This window comes from Mercenaria mercenaria, chromosome 3 (genome assembly GCF_021730395.1).
Source record: "Mercenaria mercenaria strain notata chromosome 3, MADL_Memer_1, whole genome shotgun sequence".
Classification (NCBI taxonomy): domain Eukaryota; kingdom Metazoa; phylum Mollusca; class Bivalvia; order Venerida; family Veneridae; genus Mercenaria; species Mercenaria mercenaria.
The window spans coordinates 48,755,579-48,775,991 of NC_069363.1; the positions used below are offsets into that span (position 1 = coordinate 48,755,579).

Genomic DNA, 20,413 nt, shown 5'->3' on the forward strand with positions numbered 1-20,413 from the left:
AACAGTTACACTCGACGCTTCATTTTTATAGTATCAACAGCCAAGAGGGTGAAGGAAAAGATAATCCAGTTTCTCTTTTATGATATGTTTACTTCTCTGCAGTTGAATATCGTAGCTTCAAGAATGAAGAACACGACTTTGAGAACAGAAGCCTATTTTCATCAATGTGACAGCAACAAAATCCAAATAAGGACATATTTCAAAAGATCTATCAGCAACAAGCTAGTGAAATTTTCACGAGGGTATAATTTTTGATATATTCGCGAGGTCCCTCGCCTCGCCAAAATTAATTAACTGTAGGATAGTATATTTTTAACACGAATAGAACAAACCACATAACTGTTTAATTTGGAACAATATGGTTATTAGTAAAATGCTACTAACCAAAGGATTCTTATCCGAAGTTTCATTTATATACAGGCTAAATATGCTTTAACTGACCAAGCAATAACAAGCAATAAAATGTTGACGTTTTGCAATTTACTTTTAATAAGAGAAAAAAGTTAACCATATAAACATTCTTAAAAAATTTAGGAATGTTTAATTTTATATATTTTACCAACTGCATTTCTGGTTCTTGTTTTGAAGCTCGTTTATAAATCAAGACATAAGTCTAATCAACAATTTCTAGAATAATAATAGTTTAACAATGCTTTGAATGTCAACCGCCAGATCAATTGTTTTTCAGCTTCAAACAGAAGCTATTATCAACAGAAAACTGATATTCATTTCGGTAGGATTACTTTATTTAAAACAATCATCGTGAATTTTGTAGATTTATTAACCAGAAATTAGAACAGAAATGAAAACCTTAAGAATTTTAAATTATGATAGGCTCGTAGCTCAATGCTTTTACACAATTGTTTAAAGGGACATATGCAACATTTTGCGGCAATGCTAATTAGAAAGAACTGCGTGAAGCATTAACACTGACGAAAGAATTATGAAAATCGGACAGCAAAAAAAAAAAGATGTGGCCATATGAATACCACCTATGTAATGAAATGGCAGCCATTTTAGGCACAGCGATGTCATCATTCTTTCCCTTATATAGGCATAAACATTTATAGTAAATCTGTTAATAACTACTAAGATAATCATATTTTGTAGATCATGATATAATATGAATCTTAGTTTGTGTACAAAATTGTATACCTTCAATTTAAGCTCCATGTTTAATCGTATTTATGAATGGAATAATTGGTAATGCCTATATAAGGAAGAATGATGACGTCATTGTGTCCAAAATGACTGCAGTTTCGTTGTATTAATAATACTTTAATTGCCATATCCTTATTGTCTGAGGTCCGATTTTTATATTTTTTTCGCCAGTTTATATGTTTCATTTAGTTCTTTCTAAATGGAAACCTTGTCAAATGTTGCATATTCCCCTTAAAATATTTCCTATCAAAATAATATCCATTAACACTTAAAATTGATTACTTGACACTTGTGTATGTTGCTAAAAACCAATAGTTTAAACAAACAAGAAATCCATTTGGGATCTATAACACTCACCAGGGTTTCACACCTCAAATATGTATTACAAGAAACTTTTCTGCCAATTTACTTTGACTAGACCCGGCCTCGGCAGCTACGTGTTTAACAAGTCAAGATTGACTGGGTCGTTCCACCTTTCATTATATTAGGGTAATATCATTAGCAGAATACGAAACATTTTACATGGTACCCTATTCATCTGAAAGGTGAAAGTAACCATGGCAACAGAGATGTTTAAAATATCTCACATCTTGCTTTTTATCGTAATTTCTTTGAAAAAGAAAGAATTAAATAAAATTATCTTTCTCGTTTAATGTAGCTTCAAACATTTTATTTCTAAAGTAAATAATATGTTCGTGTTATTTGCATTTATTAAACCAAATTTCAAAGCCGAAAATACTTACAGCAGTACTCCTGACATTTTTATGCAAAAATTATGGTGCTTGCAATTATTATTCTCATGGGTAGTGTTGAAATACAAATAAAAAGCTGAAGACGTGTTCCTTAAATAGACCAGTGTCAACGCCTTTGAATTTTACATTTAGATATATAGGTTACTGGATTTGTTTCCATGGTAACATTAATTTAGTTTAGGATATTACTATTTTCTACTGAAATTTGATCAATTTTAGAGCATACTTTTAGTATATAATTACCAAATTATCAATGGAAACAGAATAAAGTATTAAAAATCAAACTGCTCAATTTTTATTTGAAAATGGCCGTAATAAGTAACCTTATACCCAGCTATATTCCCAATAGCATCAGTTACCATCATCCATTTTCTTAAATTCCTCAAAACTTTTCAGTACAACTACATAAAAGCCGCAAAATGTTGATAATTATTCAGAGCGAAAGACTCGTAGAAAATATTTTGGCAAATAATGGCTGTTTAAAAACAGTTCAAATAAAAATGAATGCTCAGAATTATGTACTTTCAAGATATAAACTATCAATTTTGCGCGGTAAATGACACGTAACGTCATGACGTCAATGATGTCATTTTAAGGCAACAATGATTTGTACTGTTTCTGCGGTATTTTCTTTAATTATTTCAGCATTACTAAACCATTAAGCATCAGATCAGGGACAGGTAATGAATTTATTCCAGAAGAATAAATATACACAGTTTGTCGCAAACGTTGTCGTAAACCCTCACGTTAGTTTCCGGTTAGACATGCGCACATACAAATGTTAAGGTATTTGGTCTAACATCATTTTTAAGATCATCTCCAATGTTTGTTCTTATGGTTTAGGAGCCTTTAGAGCTGAAGATAGAAAAAAAAACTGTAAATTATTTCTTCACATGAAGCGCTTGATGGAACTTCATCATACTTAGTCTGTAGCATGATTTTAATTGTTCCACTTGGCCACTTTTATTGGCTCTTTTGTTTATACTAAAACGCAGATTTTACCATTCATGATTCAGTTTGTCATGCATATATTCAAGGTCAAATAGACAGGTAGGTCTCTATGGCCCTCTTGTTAATTCAAATTATTATTTTGTGTGATGTCAAAGATTTCAACGATCATGAAATTAACACAACATTGGACATGCTGAAGCATTAGCCACATTTTAATTTTACGGAAACTGATTCGGAATGCCCTAGTACATAGTATTTGCCACAGAAAATAGTCCCCATTGACCTTGATTGAATTGAAAATATCAGAAAGTTCCGGCAATCTAGAATCATTTCATTGGCGCCTCCCCATGATGGCGGGGCTTTTTTTTTGAAGTCAAGAAATGTTGGTGTATGTGGAAGGATGGACAAGCTATTACTTAAATATCATTGTGTAAAATAAATTAAAAAATGAGCCGTTAATTATTGTCGGCCTATGATACATCTGTCTATATAATTAAATTACATATTTATGTAACTTATCTGCAGCTCATGTTTATGTTGTTTTGTAGAAAGTAAACAGTTATGAAAAATATAAAATAACTGTCCCCGAAACTACAGCAACAATAGACTAGCTACGAGTACGAAAAATAAGTTTCTTGAATATATGCTTTGGAGCCATGGAGTCTATTCAATACATAATAATTATGTAATTATCATGTAAAAGAGATCCGCTTAAGCCGGTGCTAGGGGCGTGAGGGGTGTTGCACATTTCATTACCTTTCAAGAACTGAGTCTACTATTATTCTGTTTGGTTGCATCCTTTGTTTCCAACGGATCTTTTTACAGATTTATTATAATAAAATGCTGTGTTTGTGGTTTTCTGTCCTTCCGGCAAATCTACCCTTACCTTTTATCTTTTATTATGTTTTGGTGTTTAACTATGGACTTACTCTATTCTTATTGCTATTTCGAAAAGTATTTAAAGTTAAACCTAATAATTAAATCCTTAATTTAGATCGGAAACAAATGTGTTTAAATTATTTTGTATGAATATTTCGCTAGTCTATTAAGTACCATATTATCGGAGAATCAGTCATGCTCATATTATCTGAGTTAAGCTAAGCTTATGCTTTTATTGAAGACTGATTTCTCACAACTTGTAAGTAATGTTTTTCCTGTGACACCTATTTCATTAATATGTTTGATATAAGTTACATTCATTTTAATACTTATTCAATAAACTATTCCCTTTTTTCATTATGAAAATGCCCTTTTGATGTTTACATCAATGATTTTCTTGTAGAGTCCTTGTTGTTACAAAATTTAAATGGTAATAGGTGTAATTTCAAGATCGAACTATAAGTCTGTTAAACTGCAAGAAGATGTTAAGTATCGGACAAATACTTGAACTGTACTTCTCACTTAAACAACTTCTGTTTAAATATAGACACAAAAATGTAATACCAATTAAGTCAAATAAAACAGGGACTGAGGTTATCACAAGTGTATTTATATCTTTTTCGAAATATGCAATGAAAACAACTGCAGCGTTAATGAACATGACACATGCACAATATAAACATATGTCTGCTCTACTTGTACTTTCTTTTATATCTATCCGGAGCATCATAGATGAAACATGAAACGAAGAGTTATAACATGTTTGTATTTGAAATGTTTCTCCTTCAAACGCCAGTTGGAAATCTATTGATTAAAGCATATGGAAGCATTAGTACAGTAAAGTGCAAAGCCTGTATGTATGTTATCTTATTCATGTTTACAGCATGATTTGGTTTTCAAACCCGTATGTTTATCGGCTACGGCACGCAAGAGCTGTAACAAAGCTAATTTTATACATTTCAAACCCTTATTATTGCTTCAAGCAGCCAAAATTGTATCCAAGGATTTGTTTTGTACCCTTGGAACGTTTTTTATGCAGATAAATTATTTTCTTACGATAATGTTTCAAATCACTTAATATCTAAGAACTTATGCAGATCAGTTTACAATTTTAATGTAGAATCAGGGTCGGTCAGTATGTTTCTAGAAGAGAAGATTTCTCTCATTTCAGTAGATATCAGTCATATCAGATGTGGTATTTCAGTGGAGGATACCTCCATGAACCATGTCTGCCTTATTATGATGTTGGGTACTTTCTTTAAATAGTGTTGTTTTATGAAATTTATCCATACTGTGAGTGTAAATAAAGATATAATAATTAAATACTTACTATAACGGTTGTTATCTGACGGGATACAATGTCACACAAAAGGAAACTTTGCAAAAATATATTGTCTTTTCAGTGCAAGAAAGTTGTTAGCTGCATTGATATAAAGAAGCACATTTTGCGCCGAGGTGACGATATGACAATATGATCCATTGGCGTGAAAAAAATGTGAGTGCCTTACTTAGTCGGTGATATAAATCCGTCAAATTTAAAACTGGCATATATTACTCTGTAGTATCTACCTGTAAATGTCATAATCTGTTCTACCTACTAGTAGACCGATTTCCTGAATTTAAAACAATAACGCACCGTGCATGTGTCTTTTAAATACTCATCAAAAGCATAGACAATGCATTCGTCCAGGCTAAGATCATTATATTTTGTTGCCATTAATATGAAATCATACTGTCCTGCATATCAAATTAAGGACGTATGCTAGAATTTGGTGCGAAAATTTTCCCAATAACAGAATTTCTTTAAACTTTGGATATTGAAGGACAATCATTTAAGAAACAAAAAAATGCAATAAAAATCATAGGTCACCGGTATCGAAAAAGAGTTATCTGCCCTTAAAAACGGCATTTCCCCAAAAAATGACGTTTTCATGGGCAGATAACTCTTTTTCAAATCCGGTGACCTATGATTTTTATTGCATTTTTTTGTTTCTTAGATGATTGTCCTTCAATATCCAAAGTTTAAAGAAATTCTGTTATTGAGAAAATTTTCGCCCATCTCATATACAGGGAATTCTAGCGTACGCCTTTAAGCTATACTTTGAGATCACATGAGAGAAGCTTATACTATCGCAATATACGTATCAAATTGAAGCGATACAAGCTTCAACCACATAGTGATTTTTTGTCATATACAATTTTATACCGATATGAAATTTAGGAATGACTTGTTTTCAAAGTAAAAAGAACTGTACATACGTCAATAAAGAAATATAAGATTTAGCATACAAACAATTCATTTGAGACATTGTGAGTAAATACAAGAATGCATGAATTGAAATATTAGCTCAAGTCAAAACTACAGGAACACATTCTTCACGCTTTTCCATCAAATTGGGTTTTTTTTTACTGTTGATACATAAAGTCAAAAAGTACCTTCATATAGAATTTTTGATTCTAACACGATCCGCAGCAATTGCAATATAAACATATAGCGAAATCGCCTATACATGAATCTACGATAAAATATGGTTGGCTGTTACATTTAACCCCCTATGATTGTGACATAAGAGATTCTACTTCAGTTCCATTACATACGAATTATTTCATGGCCAAACGGTTGAAAACAGCATTTCAAAAACATAAATATGATAAAAGTCATACTGAATTATGTGTAGGACCGTAAAGCACGTTCTGATCTCTACGACCGAATTCAATTAGCTCAATTATGATTCAGCGGTGACGTCATAAATGTATGACATAAAGTATGACGTCATAATGATGTGACGTCATATAAAAGTTAAGCTCGTCACTCGTAACACAGGGTCAACTCGCCTAATTTGATGATTCTGTTTATTATTGCATGACTGCGGCATTTTCCTTTGAAATTTTGTGTTTTCTAAATTCTGGTATCGCCACGGTTAGCCGTGCTCTAAATTCCGTTGCACACAGGTATCGCTCAGTTTTCTCTGTCTGGGGTGTAGAACAATACACAGAAATTAGCAAGTGTTGCTGTGATAATGTGTTGAAAATGATCAGCTATTTGAAATAATTTATTACTGTATTTCTGTAGTTTAGTTCTCCACATCTTGATTTAAAACTTGATTTTTTAAATAACATAAAAATATAACTGCAAAAATGATTATGATATTCTATTCAGTTTAAAAATTCAAATTACGTTTTCTGGCAAAGTTTTACAATATGCTCTAGGTGTTAATTTCATAGATACATGAAACGTTTGTTGATAAAATTAGCCACGTGGGGTTTGTTTACATTCCCTATTTCTCCAGGGTTCATGACCTCCGTAGCGCCTTCCCCACCCCACCCCCCCCTCCCCCCCCACCTCCCAGCAAATTCAAATTTTTAGCAGTTTAAGTTTAAATTATTTTTGAAACTCTATTTCACAACTTTTTGTTTTGAAAAACAATTACACCAATTGATAAAGAATATTTCAATGCGTATTTATGCACTTTTTATACTTTTTTTTTTTAGTAGTTTATTTAAAATTTTGAAAAAGGGATCTCTGATGCGAAGCATGCATAATTTATGTAAAAAAAAACCTGCCCAGCGCCATCTTCTGGCTTTTATATGGTAGTTGGGGGTTTACCATGGAATGTTTCTAAGGGAGGCTCAAGAGGGGAAATATTTTTAAATATTTTAAATTTAAGACATTTAAAAAATGTGTTCAGTTTACTGTTTTTAATCATGCAATAAATCAGTTAGACAATACATACGCGTGTGTTACCGGCGAGTATCATCATGCTTGGGAGAATCTCAGGGAACGTAATTTGATAGCAAACTCGCCTCTACGAGGCTCGTTAGCTACCCAAATTACGTTCCCTGAGATTCCCCCGCGCATGATGATACCAGCCGGTAACACACTTTTATGTATTATCTAACTTATACTAATTAGTTTGCGAGCTGTTAGTTTACTAATTTATAATTATTGCATGACTGCGGCATTTTCCTTTGAAGTTTTGTGTTTTCTAAATTCTGGTATCGCCACGGTTAGCCGTGCTCTAAATTCCGTTGCACACAGGTATCGCTCACAGTTTTCTCTGTCTGGGGTGTAGAACAATACACACAAATTAGCAAGTGTTGCTGTGATAATGTATTGAAAATGATAAGCTATTTGAAATAATTTATTACTGTATTTCTGTAGTTTATTTCTCTACATCTTGATTTAAAACTTGATTTTTTAAATAACATAAGATTATAACTGCAAAAATGACTATGATATTCTATTCAGTTTAAAAATTCAAATTACGTTTCTGGCAAAGCTTTACAATATGCTCTAGGTGTTAATTTCATCGATACATGAAACGTTTGTTGATAAAATTAGCCACGTGGGGTTAGTTTACATTCCCTATTTCTCCAGGGTTCATGAACTCGTTAGTGCTTTCCCCCACTCTCTCCCCCCCCCCCCCCCCCCCCCCCCCCCGACAAATTCAAATTTTTAGCAGTTAGTTTAAATCATTTTTGAAACTCTATATTTCACAACTTTTTGTTTTGAAAAACAATTACACCAATTGATAAAGAATTTTTCAATGCGTATTTATGCACTTTTTTATAACTTTTTTTTCAGTAGTTTATTTAAAATATTGAAAAAGGGATCTCTGATGTGAAGCATGCATAATTTATATAAAAAACCTGCCCAGCGCCATCTTCTGGCTTTTATATGGTAGTTGGGGGTTTACCATGAAATGTTTCTAAGGGAGGCTCAAGAGGGGAAATATTTTTAAATTTAAGATATTTAAAAATGTGTTCAGTTTACTGTTTTTAATCATGCAATAAATCAGTTAGACAATACATACGCGTGTGTTACCGGCGAGTATCATCATGCTTGGGAGAATCTCAGGGAACGTAATTTGATAGCAAACTCGCCTCTACGAGGCTCGTTAGCTACCCAAATTCCGTTCCCTGAGATTCCCCCGCGCATGATGATACCAGCCGGTAACACACCTTTATGTATTATCTAACTTATACATATTTCTCAAAATTCTGATGAAAAGGAAACAAATATCTATACGTTCCGGTATATGGCTATGCAACACTTTCTAACCATAGGGGGTTAATTGTAACAGCATATGACCCGAATGACGTATTACGCTGAAAATGCAGTACTGTGAAATGCGAATTATTTGCGTTGTTAGATCGAAATGATAAATATGTTCCAATAATTTTATCAATTAATAAAACATGGGCAGTCGTTTGGATGCGAATAATTAAATCACTCGTGCTGCGCACTCGTGATTTAATTACTACGCATCCAAACTCCTGCCCATATTTATTAACTGATAAAATATAGGAACAGATTTATTATTTCTTAAATAAAAGTCTTCAAATGTTAATATAATGTAAATGGCAAACGTTCCCATAAACAGTATCAGATCGTATCTGTGCAATCGAAATATAGCAATAATGCGATAATTTCATCTTCATTCAACAGTACACTTCTCTTCTCTTGAATTTGCCTACATTTTATCAGGCAGGAAATATTCGTAGAGAAAATGAAAGCTGACATTGATTACTCTAAACAGCAAGCAGTGGATGCTATTGTAGACTTGAAAAATGAGAGAGACAAGTTTGCAGCGGACTTTGAAAGGCTGAAAAATGACGCTGAAACAATGAGTGGCAACCTTGAAAATGCATTGGATCGTATGCAATCACAAACTAAAATAGTCATTCAGGATAATACTGCAGAAATGGACAAATTAAAAAGTATGTATTTAACATTAGTTTTGTATTTTTATGAAGGATATCTCTGTATAAAAGCAAAAGTATGACACTTCCGAATATGCTTCATTTTTAAGGAACTTGATTATAGGTGAATTATGAGTTTACTATAAGATCTGTATAATAAAATGGTATGAAATAAGGTAAAGTCTTAAATCGAGCTTGGGGAAATCAGATTTCACTTTTTTCCAACAACGTAACAACGAAACTATTCAGATAAAAAATAATTTAGTGTTATCAATTCTTTTATAGCGAATATTATACTTTGCAAATTTACGGTGAAGACGATGTCTCTGTGACGTCATTTCTTATTAATGACACACTTTTCCAATTTCTTTCCAAAATATTTAACTTTAAAAGGAATGCAATATTTTTTTGCGACAAACTGGAAGCCTCTCTAGTTTTATTTTTGAGTGAAAAATTATTTTAAAAAATCGAATGACATTCTCTCATCAATGCGAAGAAAAAACTTCCTCGCCGCCAGGTACGTCTTTGAGATTAGGTCAACCCGGGTCTAGAAGGTGAGGATGGAATTTCCACTACCGTTCATAAAAAGGCTCAATCAAACCGAGCATGCAACATTTTCATTTTTTGTCGTGTTGGGCGACCTGTGGAGTTTCCACTTTTGCTTTTCTGAACAGACCCTTCAGGTTTGCTCTTTAAGCTTAATTCAATTATATTCAAGATATAAAAGGTTATTACATCTGTTCTAGTAGTTCTTTGATGTACAATGTTTTATTAGCCGAATATACATGTATCATACTCTATCTATTGATAGTGTTATATTAGCCAAAATTGACTATAATTTTAGACAAAAAATAATAAAAACACGTTTGAAATAGTATAATCTTTTAAGAATGGAACATCAAGACTCATAATTCCTTCAACTTGACGTCATATTTGACGTCACGACTAAAGCGACTCATCCCACCATTGGTCATTTTTCCGTATCCGATTTGAGTTGGATATGTTTATTAAATACAAGCTGTATTACAGACAGATATATCATAGGTGTATCATAAAATATAAAATATAGCGTACTGTATACATTTTTATAATTCAAAATGTTATATAAGTATTCGTACTACTTTCAATATAATACATTTTGTAATACAGCATTGCGTTATAGTTTCACGTATTCTTATCAATTCTAAATACATATTATTGGGACTTTATTTATAAATGAAATACATACATTATTCACTCGCAATAATTTCAAGATTTTATCAATATACACTTAACAAATCGTCTAACGCAACACTTAGCTTTATACCAATATCTTAAACGTTGCCCGAAGTAAAATTTCTGAAATTTGGCAAACAACCATATTTTGAATGTCATAAAGAAAATTCAAGGAAATAAGTTTAAGCTATTGTATAATTTGATTAATTTCATGACAACGCACCAGTTTTTAAAAAGTTACAAATTCATAATTATAAACACTTTTAATTTTCAGACAAGTATACTCCATTCTATGCGTACAATAATATCATTGCTTTGTCAAAGCATGAAAAACAAAAAAGCATATTTTTAATGCAAGTATTTACACCTTGTGTCCACGCAATAAAATTTGGCTCATTTTGGCTGCTATTCTGAAAAAAAATCATATATTCATAGTCGGGTTTAAAAAAATATCTCTTATTCTGTAAAATGAAAAAGGTAAAATCTTCTTTATAATAAATACTTTTCATATATACGCAGATTTTCATTTTAATAATCCTTTTTAATAGTGTCTTTTGATGAATTACCCCCTTTTGCAAATACTTATAATGGAGTCATATTGCAGGAAATTCATGTCGGAATAAATCTCTCATGGGACACCTTTAATAATACAATTTGAAACAAATGTTTGAAATAAGAATAAATGGTACAGTCTAACCGGTATATAGACGTATACACGGCATTTAACCTTCCGTAAAGGGGTTTTGCTCGTCATACAGTTTGAAACACTGCAACAATATGTCGAAATTATCGTAAACTGGTTATGAAATTATCACGGTGAAAAATGTTACTTGTATTGTTATATAACGTCTACACTTAACAGAAGGTAACTTAAACGTTACACATAACACATATCTGCAATTTGGACTACGTTTAGACAAATATCTTGTGAATGTCATGTAGAAATTTCAATACAAATATTTAAGCGTCTTATATTTTGACTCATTGTACGACCACAACCCGTTTTTCTAAACAACCACAAAAACACAAATATTTTTAATTTTCTAAAAAAGTCAATTTGATTTAAACATAAATCTTAAAACGTACAATAACACAAATGTTTTGTTAAAGCTAGAAATAAGACTTTTGTGTCCACTAAATAGAATTTCGCTCAGTTATGCTACTAGCACACACTTTCGATTACAATTATGATTTTTTTCATATACTCATACTATTATGTAGAAAGTATATCTTGCATTAAGAAATAACAAAAGAAATGAAATTCCGCAGGAAATATTAGTCAAACTGATTTAAATTTTCTTTCAAAAGTGTTTATATATGAGTTCCCCCCCCCCCCCCCCCCCCCCCCCCCCCCCCCCTCTTCAAATTATATTGTTGACCTTAACAGGGTCAAATCGCAGAAGTTCAATAATTAGCTTGCGTACTTTCAAAAATACAGTTTGGAGCAAATAATTTCCAATTTATCATAAAAATGTGAGTAAATGACCTAAATAAATTCAATATGTTTATTAGTACGTATTTTGCGACTTTTTTTTCAAAATTGGCAATGATATTAATAGAAATGAAATTATAAGATTACATTGTTTCATTTTGCTGTTACTTTGATATGTTGTGTTGTGTTGTGTAGTCAGTTGTCTTTAAATTAGTTGCTTTGTTGTGTTTATCAGTGTCATCGAGTCCAGAATTTTCTCTTTATGCTTTTAAACGATATATGTTTCTTGTATCAATACTGGTATTCCTAAATTAAAAAAAAATATACTAAATTATTTTCAGTTAATTGTGAAACAAGTTCTCCTACCTAAACCAGTTACGCCCGACACTTTATTTTTATAATATCCACAGACAAGAGGGTGAAGGAGAAGATATTCCAGTTTCTCTATTAATATTGATATGCTGCTTACTTCTCTGCAGCTGAATTTGGTAGGCTTCAAGAATTTAAGAACGCGACTATGCGAACAGAAAAATCTTGAAAGCTTACTTTCGCCAATTTGACGGCAACAAAATCCAAATAAGGACATATTTCGAAAAATCTATCAGCAACAAGCTACTGTAAAAGCAGACATTTTCACAAGGGTTTAATTTTTGCAATATTCGCGAGGTCCCTCACCTCTCTCTACTCTCCCTCTTCCTGTTGCGACCGATCAAAACAAACAACTGGCGGGCCGAAGGTATGAAATCGTATTCAAATTAATTATTTTGCTTTACACGGTGTGTGTATTTAAGTTTTACGATACGTTAAACATAAACATGTGTATGTGGTGATATAACAGATGAAACAGACAAATAATGTTTGCAAAATGCTGACAAAATGTTGACTGATCACGCTCATTGCATGGAAATTCACTCGACCAAGTCACGAAACTAGGGAATTACATGTCAAATTGATTTGCACTCCAATAAGCCATGTTGTTTTCTGAAATAAGCATGCATATTCCATAATATATTTAAATAAGATGTTTCATAGTTGTTGCGTTTTTGAAATAAATTACTGCTTATCTAGATGGTAAAAACATTCACTGTATGCCGACTTGCCAATTTTGATATTTGATCTGAACTCTTATTTGCGACTTACACTGTATTCCAGTTTGCGACTTAAGAATGCGATTTATGGGCTTAAATGAAAAAAAAAATACATACCGAAGTGTCTCTATCGGCAAGTCTTCATGTATATAATGTCGTGTTATGCATGTACTAACCCTTTGGGGGGTAGGGGGGTTGTGACTCGCTATCCTACCTAATTATATAATGCAATTGAATGCTTCAGAATCGTTTATATGCAAGTATTCCGAGTTGGTTTTACAGATATTTACTCTCATAAAATACAGAATTAGAAACCGAAAGTATACACAGGGTCCCTAGTATGTCATGCAAGAAATTACCTTCTGTCGATTCCCTAAGGATGTCACGCTAAGATATGTTTCCTGACGACTTCAAAAAGTCGATGTAAGATAGGAGGGGACTATTGTTTTACCTCCGTCCGTCTGTCCGTGTGTCTGTCTGTCAATCCGCCAAAATTGTACCTCGATTTCTTAAAAACTAATGAACCTACCTTGAAACTTCACATACACATAGAGGGCAATATGTAGTTAATGCCCGTATAGCATTTTTTCGGATCGGATCCAAGATGGCCGTTTGACAGACATTTTGAATTAAAATGTGTTCCTGTGATTTCTTCAAAACTATTGCACCTACTTCTCTTACATTTCACAAACACATAGAGGGCAGTATGTTGTTAATGTCCATATAATCTTTTTCTGGATCGGATACAAGGTGGCCGACCGGTTAAGCACTTTTCCACTAATAAGCATACACTTTGGGCCTATGCGGAACTTATGTTAAATATTCAATCGGTAGGGGACATTTGAGAGAGATGTGTGTAATAGAATTAAAGTAATTGCAGGACCAAATTTATGAGGACACACATACAAACAGACCGGACAAATAAGTCAGTTGCTAACAGGCATACAGTCTTTTTTACGAAAGTCGCAAACATTTGTACAGTACTACAAGCAAACATGCATACAGTCAGGACATGACACCGGATCCTCTTTCATTGACGGTTATAAACACAAAGTGGAGGTTTTAGCAATGATCTTTTCTAATTTTACCAAACTTGTATTGTTTCTTTATCCATGAAACAGTGAGATATATATGTAGATCATTCTTCAAGCAAGAAAATATGTACTTTTGTCGCCAACAATGTGCAATTTCTGGGCAAAATCAATGATCAGTCGAGTTATTTGCTATGATTTTACCTGCAACCAGACTGACACATTAAATAAAGAAAGAAATTATGTTCAGCTTCCAATAGAATATAACTATACACACTAACAAAGCATATTAATCACATTTGAATAGTTTTTTTCCAACTTTTAGCGGTCAGCTTATTGTTTTGATCGGTCGCAACAGGAAGAGGGGAGTACAGTCCTTTATAGGGGTGCATTAGTGTAATGCAGATCAAGCAAATCTCGTCACAAATCTTCTCCAACATATATCAAATAGGAACGGTCATATTTACAAAAAACGGCTATGTTTAGTGTTTCCGTAATAACTATATGATAATAATTATAACTTTAAGACGAACAAACCACATAACTGTTTAATTTAGAACAATATGGTAGTAGTATAAGAATTGTTTGTGCGAAGTCAATCTAACCTCATTTGACCTTTTGACCCTTGGTCAGAACTGGTCAATACCGGACAATTTAAAATCCACAGGTTTTAAACCCAGTTAAAACCAACTAAGAAGTTTTAAATACATATGATATAGATGAGTTTACAAAATAAAATATATTGTTTGAAAGAAAGAAGATTTACTGATAATATAAACCCCCATTATGTTATAACAAAAAATGGGAGAAAAATGATAAAAGCTACCTGTTCGTCTTGTGGGAAAATGAAAGCAAAATTTGTTAAAAGTACTATCAAAGCAGGTAATTTAGATATTCATAAAGCAATGTTACCTTTATTACCTAAAAAAAGGTTTAATACTTCCAGGATATAACTATTGTGGACCAGGAAATCCTTTAGATAACGGACCTCCTGTCAACGAACTAGATGCAGTATGTATGAATCATGACTTTTGCTACGACTCAGGACTAAGTAAAAGTGAATGTGATAAACAAATGCTTTCCAATTTAAAGAACACTAAGTCAAAAAATTTGGAGAAAAGATTGCAAAACATTTAGTTGTAAAACCAGCTATCAAAACGAAATACAAACTTGGTCTCGGACAGGAACAACAGTTCCCTTGGGTTTAACACCCAGACAAAAATCAAAAACGGGAAAAGGGGGTAGAGTATACCCCGGAATCACATGGAGTGATGAATTAGCAGAAGAATTACACAAACCAATTAAACGAAAATTTCAAAAACGAAGGGTAATAGTTAATGACATTGATGATACTTGGTCAGCTGATTTAGTTGACATGCAAGCTTTTTCAAAATATAATAAAGGAGTAAGTACTTGTTAACCGTTATTGATATATTTAGTAAATATGCTTGGGTTATTCCATTAAAGAATAAAACCGGAGAATCTGTTACAGAAGCATTTGAAAAATAATTTAAAAGGGCGATTACCAATAAATTTATGGGTGGATGAAGGAAAAGAATTTTATAATAAAAAGTTTGAATCATTTTTGAATAAAAATAGATTATATGTATCATACATTTAATGAAGGCAAAGCTGTAGTAATTGAAAGATTCAATAGAACTTTAAAAGAATAATGTGGAAAATATTTTACAACAAATAATACTTATACTTATTTAGATAATTTACAGGATATGGTTGATAAATATAACAAAAACAAAACTTCTAGTATAAAATGACACCAACCGAAGCCGTAAAACTTAAATAAAGGTACTGTTTGCTTTAATTTATATGGTGATTTAAAGATACCAAGAGCCCCCAAAACAAAATTTAAAATTGGTGATCGAGTTCGCTTAAAAGACCTTTCGAAAAAGGATATACACCAAACTCGAAGAGGAATATTTATAATTATAAATTATATACAAATCCCAGAACATACTCTATTAAAGATTTCAATAATGAAAGAGTTCAAGGTTCATTTACGGACAAGAACTTTTACATACTACACAAGAAGTTTTTTAGAATTGAAAAAGTTATTAGACGAGACTATAAGAAAAACAAGCTTTAGTAAAATGGAAGGGTTTATAGCGAAAAAATTTAATAGTTGGGTTCGTTTTAGCGATCTTGAACAAATTTATTTAGAAAATAAAAAAGTTAATTATTAATGAGCAATAAAATCTAATTTCTAATAATAATGGAATAGAAACAATAGATCAATTATTATTCACTTAACTAAACTAGCTGCTGCTAACAGAAAAAGTTATAAATTTTGTGGAGAGTAAGTACTGGGTTATATATTACAGCAGGTGTCTTTGGTTGTTCAGCTGCATTAGCACTTGTTCCAGTATTCCTGTATTTGTAGCAGTTGCTGGTGCTGTTCCATCAGTAATTACCATATTTACTAACAGACTAAACTTGACGACAAGAAATTTATTTTAAAAACACATCATCACAAAATAAAACAACTTATAACAAAAGCACAGATTGGAAAAGTAAATAAAGAAGATCCAAATAAAGTTATTCAGGATATTTTTACAATACTATTGAAATGCAGAAAGAAAAATATTATTCAACACCTCTTGAAATGCATATGAAGGAATTTAAACTTAACGGATATAAAAGCAAAAAAGAGAAGAGCTGTATTAACTTTAACTTAATTAAAGATTTTTTCTATAAGTATTTTATATAAATGAGAAAATTATATCAGTTGAGGTAATATTGCATCAGGAAAAAGTACGTTTTTAGATATTATTAAAGAATATAATCCTAATGTTTAATATAATTCCAGAACCAATTCACGAATGGCAAAATGTTATGGACTCTGATTATAATTCATATAACCTTTTTGAACTTGCTGCTCAAGAACCTTCCAAATATTTATTTCCTTTTCAGCTAACAACTTTAAACAGTCATATAAAAATGTTATCTTCTGCTAAACAGTTTGATGGTGTTTCTGTCCTTGAACGGTGTTATTTAACTAACAGTAACGTTTTTACAAAACAACATCACGACAACGATGTTATAAATGACCCCGAGTGGGCAGTATACAATCTTTTCTTAACTGATCATATTATAAAACCATATGGAAAAAACCCAATTGATGGATTTGTTTATGTTAAAACCGATCCAAAATATGTTTTAAAAGACTTCAAAAAAGAAACAGAACGGAAGAAAACAAAGTTGGTCTAGATATTTAGAAAAACTACACAAATTACACGAAGAATGGTTAAACAGAATGTTCAAGAAGGTATTAAAATTTTAACAGTTGATAACAATTTAGAAAAATGACTTTAAATCTTATCAAAAGATATAGATATATAAACAAATTTCTCAAATCAATATAATTTCATTAGGTGTGTTTTTAAAGATTTTTTTCTATAAGTATATTATATTAGATGGTTAATAGAAAGGTAGATAGAATGATTATGCCAAAATTATCTAGCCTTTAGGAGAAATAATGAATCCAGACAAAAATTCATATAAGAAAGTATTTAAAAGAAGAAATGTTATTAAATCAAAACTTGATCAAATAGTTAGCGATGAATATAAAAACCACGTCCTTGATAAATTACAAAATGTTATAGATCCTTATCTTTTAAAAAATAATTTATTTGAATGGAACTGTGGTTGTCTATTAACTGAAGAAGAAAATGCTGAAAGATTATGTGATTGTCCCAGACCAAATGATATTCGAAACAATCCTAAAAAAGTTATTGTAACCGACTGTGATACTAATGAAGAAAAAACATATAAAAGCAATTATGCAGCGTCTAAAGACCTTGGTATTAATTCTGGGTTAATAACAATGTGCTGCAAAGGAGAAAACCGAGTAAAATGTGGAATATCAAAAAACTAATGGAAAAAGATATAAGTTTAAATATTTTAATTCTTCTTAAAGATAATTTAAAACTTTATTTATTTTATTATTTTTTTAATTATTTTTTTAATTATTTTTTTAATCCTTTATTGCTTAACGAATTTTATTTTCTAAATATAATATATAGATGGAAATCGAGAGATCTACAAAACAATATTAATATAAGAAATTTGAAATTAAAATTACATATAGACAAGATCCAAAGAATCAATTATATTTAACTATAAACGACTCTTATGAAATACTTAAATCTGAACTTAAAACTTTAAAGGTATAAAAATAAACGTTTGTTTTTAAAAATAACTTTTGCAAAAATGGATAAAACTGATACAATATATAAATCAGCTTATTTTCAATCAAAGGCTTTAGAAATTATTAACACAAATGAAATAAAATAAAACTTTACATCAAGCTTTTGATGAAATAATAAATAGAATTGGTAATTGGATTTCTGAAGGAAGTGGCTGGAGAATAGAGTCAGTTGATGCTCATTATATAAATAGATATAAGTATAGTCCATTGGCTGCTTCAAGTTATTTAGAATTACCAAATAAACTACAAAATTCAATGAAAGGATTAATAAATATAAAGAACGATGATAATGAATGTTTTAGATGGTGTCATTTAGCTTATAAATTTCCTGTTAAAGAAAACCCTCATAGAGTTTCAAAATATAAAAAACATATAAACGATCTTGATTATACTGGAATTAAATTTCCTGTAACATTAAATCAAATACCTAAAATAGAAGTTTTTAAATGAAATATCATTTAATTATATTTGGATATGAAGAACCTACGGGAATTTATCCATTGTACATATCAAAATATCAATACGAAGAACACTGTGACATGTTGCTAATTACTAATGATAAAATAACTGATGATGACTGTAAACCCTCAAGAACTGTAGTCCAACATTATGTTTGGATAAAAGACTTTAATAGATTAATGAATAACAAAACAAAAAATACAAACAAGAAACATTTTTGTAGATCTTGCCTGCAACATTTTACTCAAGAAAGAATATTAAATGAACACATACCAAAATAGATTCATTTTTTCTGTTATTTTTTACATCGTAACTTTGAAGAATTACATTTTCTTTATTTTTAGTTGTAATTTAGCTTCTCCTATATCTAATTTAATTGCATCAACAAGAATAATTAAAATGCAATTAAAACTAATTCTTACATTATTACCATTTTGAACTAAACCAGGACTAGCATTTACAGTTTTCCATTGAAATAATCCACTATCGGTATCTTGGGTATAACATGTTAAAAACAATGGAGGTTTTCTTATTAATTGTGCGAGCTTCCAGCTCTCAAGGACTGACGTCCATCTTTCTATTTTATTTACTTTTTCATTTATATTATTGAATATTCCCATTATATTAATTATTCCAGTTAAATAAATGTCCTTATTGGTTAAAATAATTTATAATAGTTTGTTCATTTTGTTTTACATTATTAATTTTTAGTATTTTATACAATAAATCATAAATGTTTATACCATCTTGTAACATTTTAATGAAAAATAAACAATAATATCCACAAAGCATACTTGTTTTGTCTTGATATTGAACATTGTTGTATTTTACATTTGGTATATACTGAATTACTTCTTTTGGTGGAGGAAGTCCAAATGGGTCAAAGTACATATTATTTAAGTAACAAACCCAATGTGTTCCAGGACCAACAGAGTCATCTAAATTTATAATTCCACACTCGTTCTTTACTTTTAATTTTGGTAAACCTGTGGTCTCCGAGAGTTTCACTCTTGGTAAATTATTTCTACTAAATACACCCCTAAAGTTTTTAATTTTTAATTGGTTTACCCATTGTTCAATTTCAAAGTTAGATATTGGTTTGTTTATAAATTTTATTTCTTTTTTACTATAGGAATTCGTCTGTAAGGTCTTTTCTGAGAATCAATCTGTATGCCCTGGCCATGTCCCTTACCACTTAACAAAGATGTAATCAAAGGTATCCCTAGACTAGCAGCCAACATACCTAAAAAGCCGCCATTTTGTTTTTGTTTTTGTGTTAATTTAATCACTCCAGATCCTACTAGTTGCTTTCTTTGATTAGGTGTAAGATATGGTGATATCATATTTCTCTTATCATTAGCTACTGAAATCATACCATTCCCAAGTAACTTACTAACACCAGTACTGGCCAGCCCAGAGAGGGCTCCGATGCCTAGAGGGGCTAATATTTTTGGAGCTATTTTTGCTGCCATTGGAAGAATTGTTTTTCCTAACAAACCAGCCAAAGCTCCTAAAAA

The 20,413-nt window shown here is 31.2% G+C and overlaps 1 protein-coding gene across 2 annotated transcripts in view; it reads left to right on the forward strand.

Annotated features, from left to right (window-relative positions):
- The window catches only part of LOC123524838 (uncharacterized), a 474,072-nt gene that overhangs the window by 419,778 nt on the left and 33,881 nt on the right, over window positions 1-20,413 (forward strand). The gene's annotated exons all lie outside the window — the stretch shown is intronic.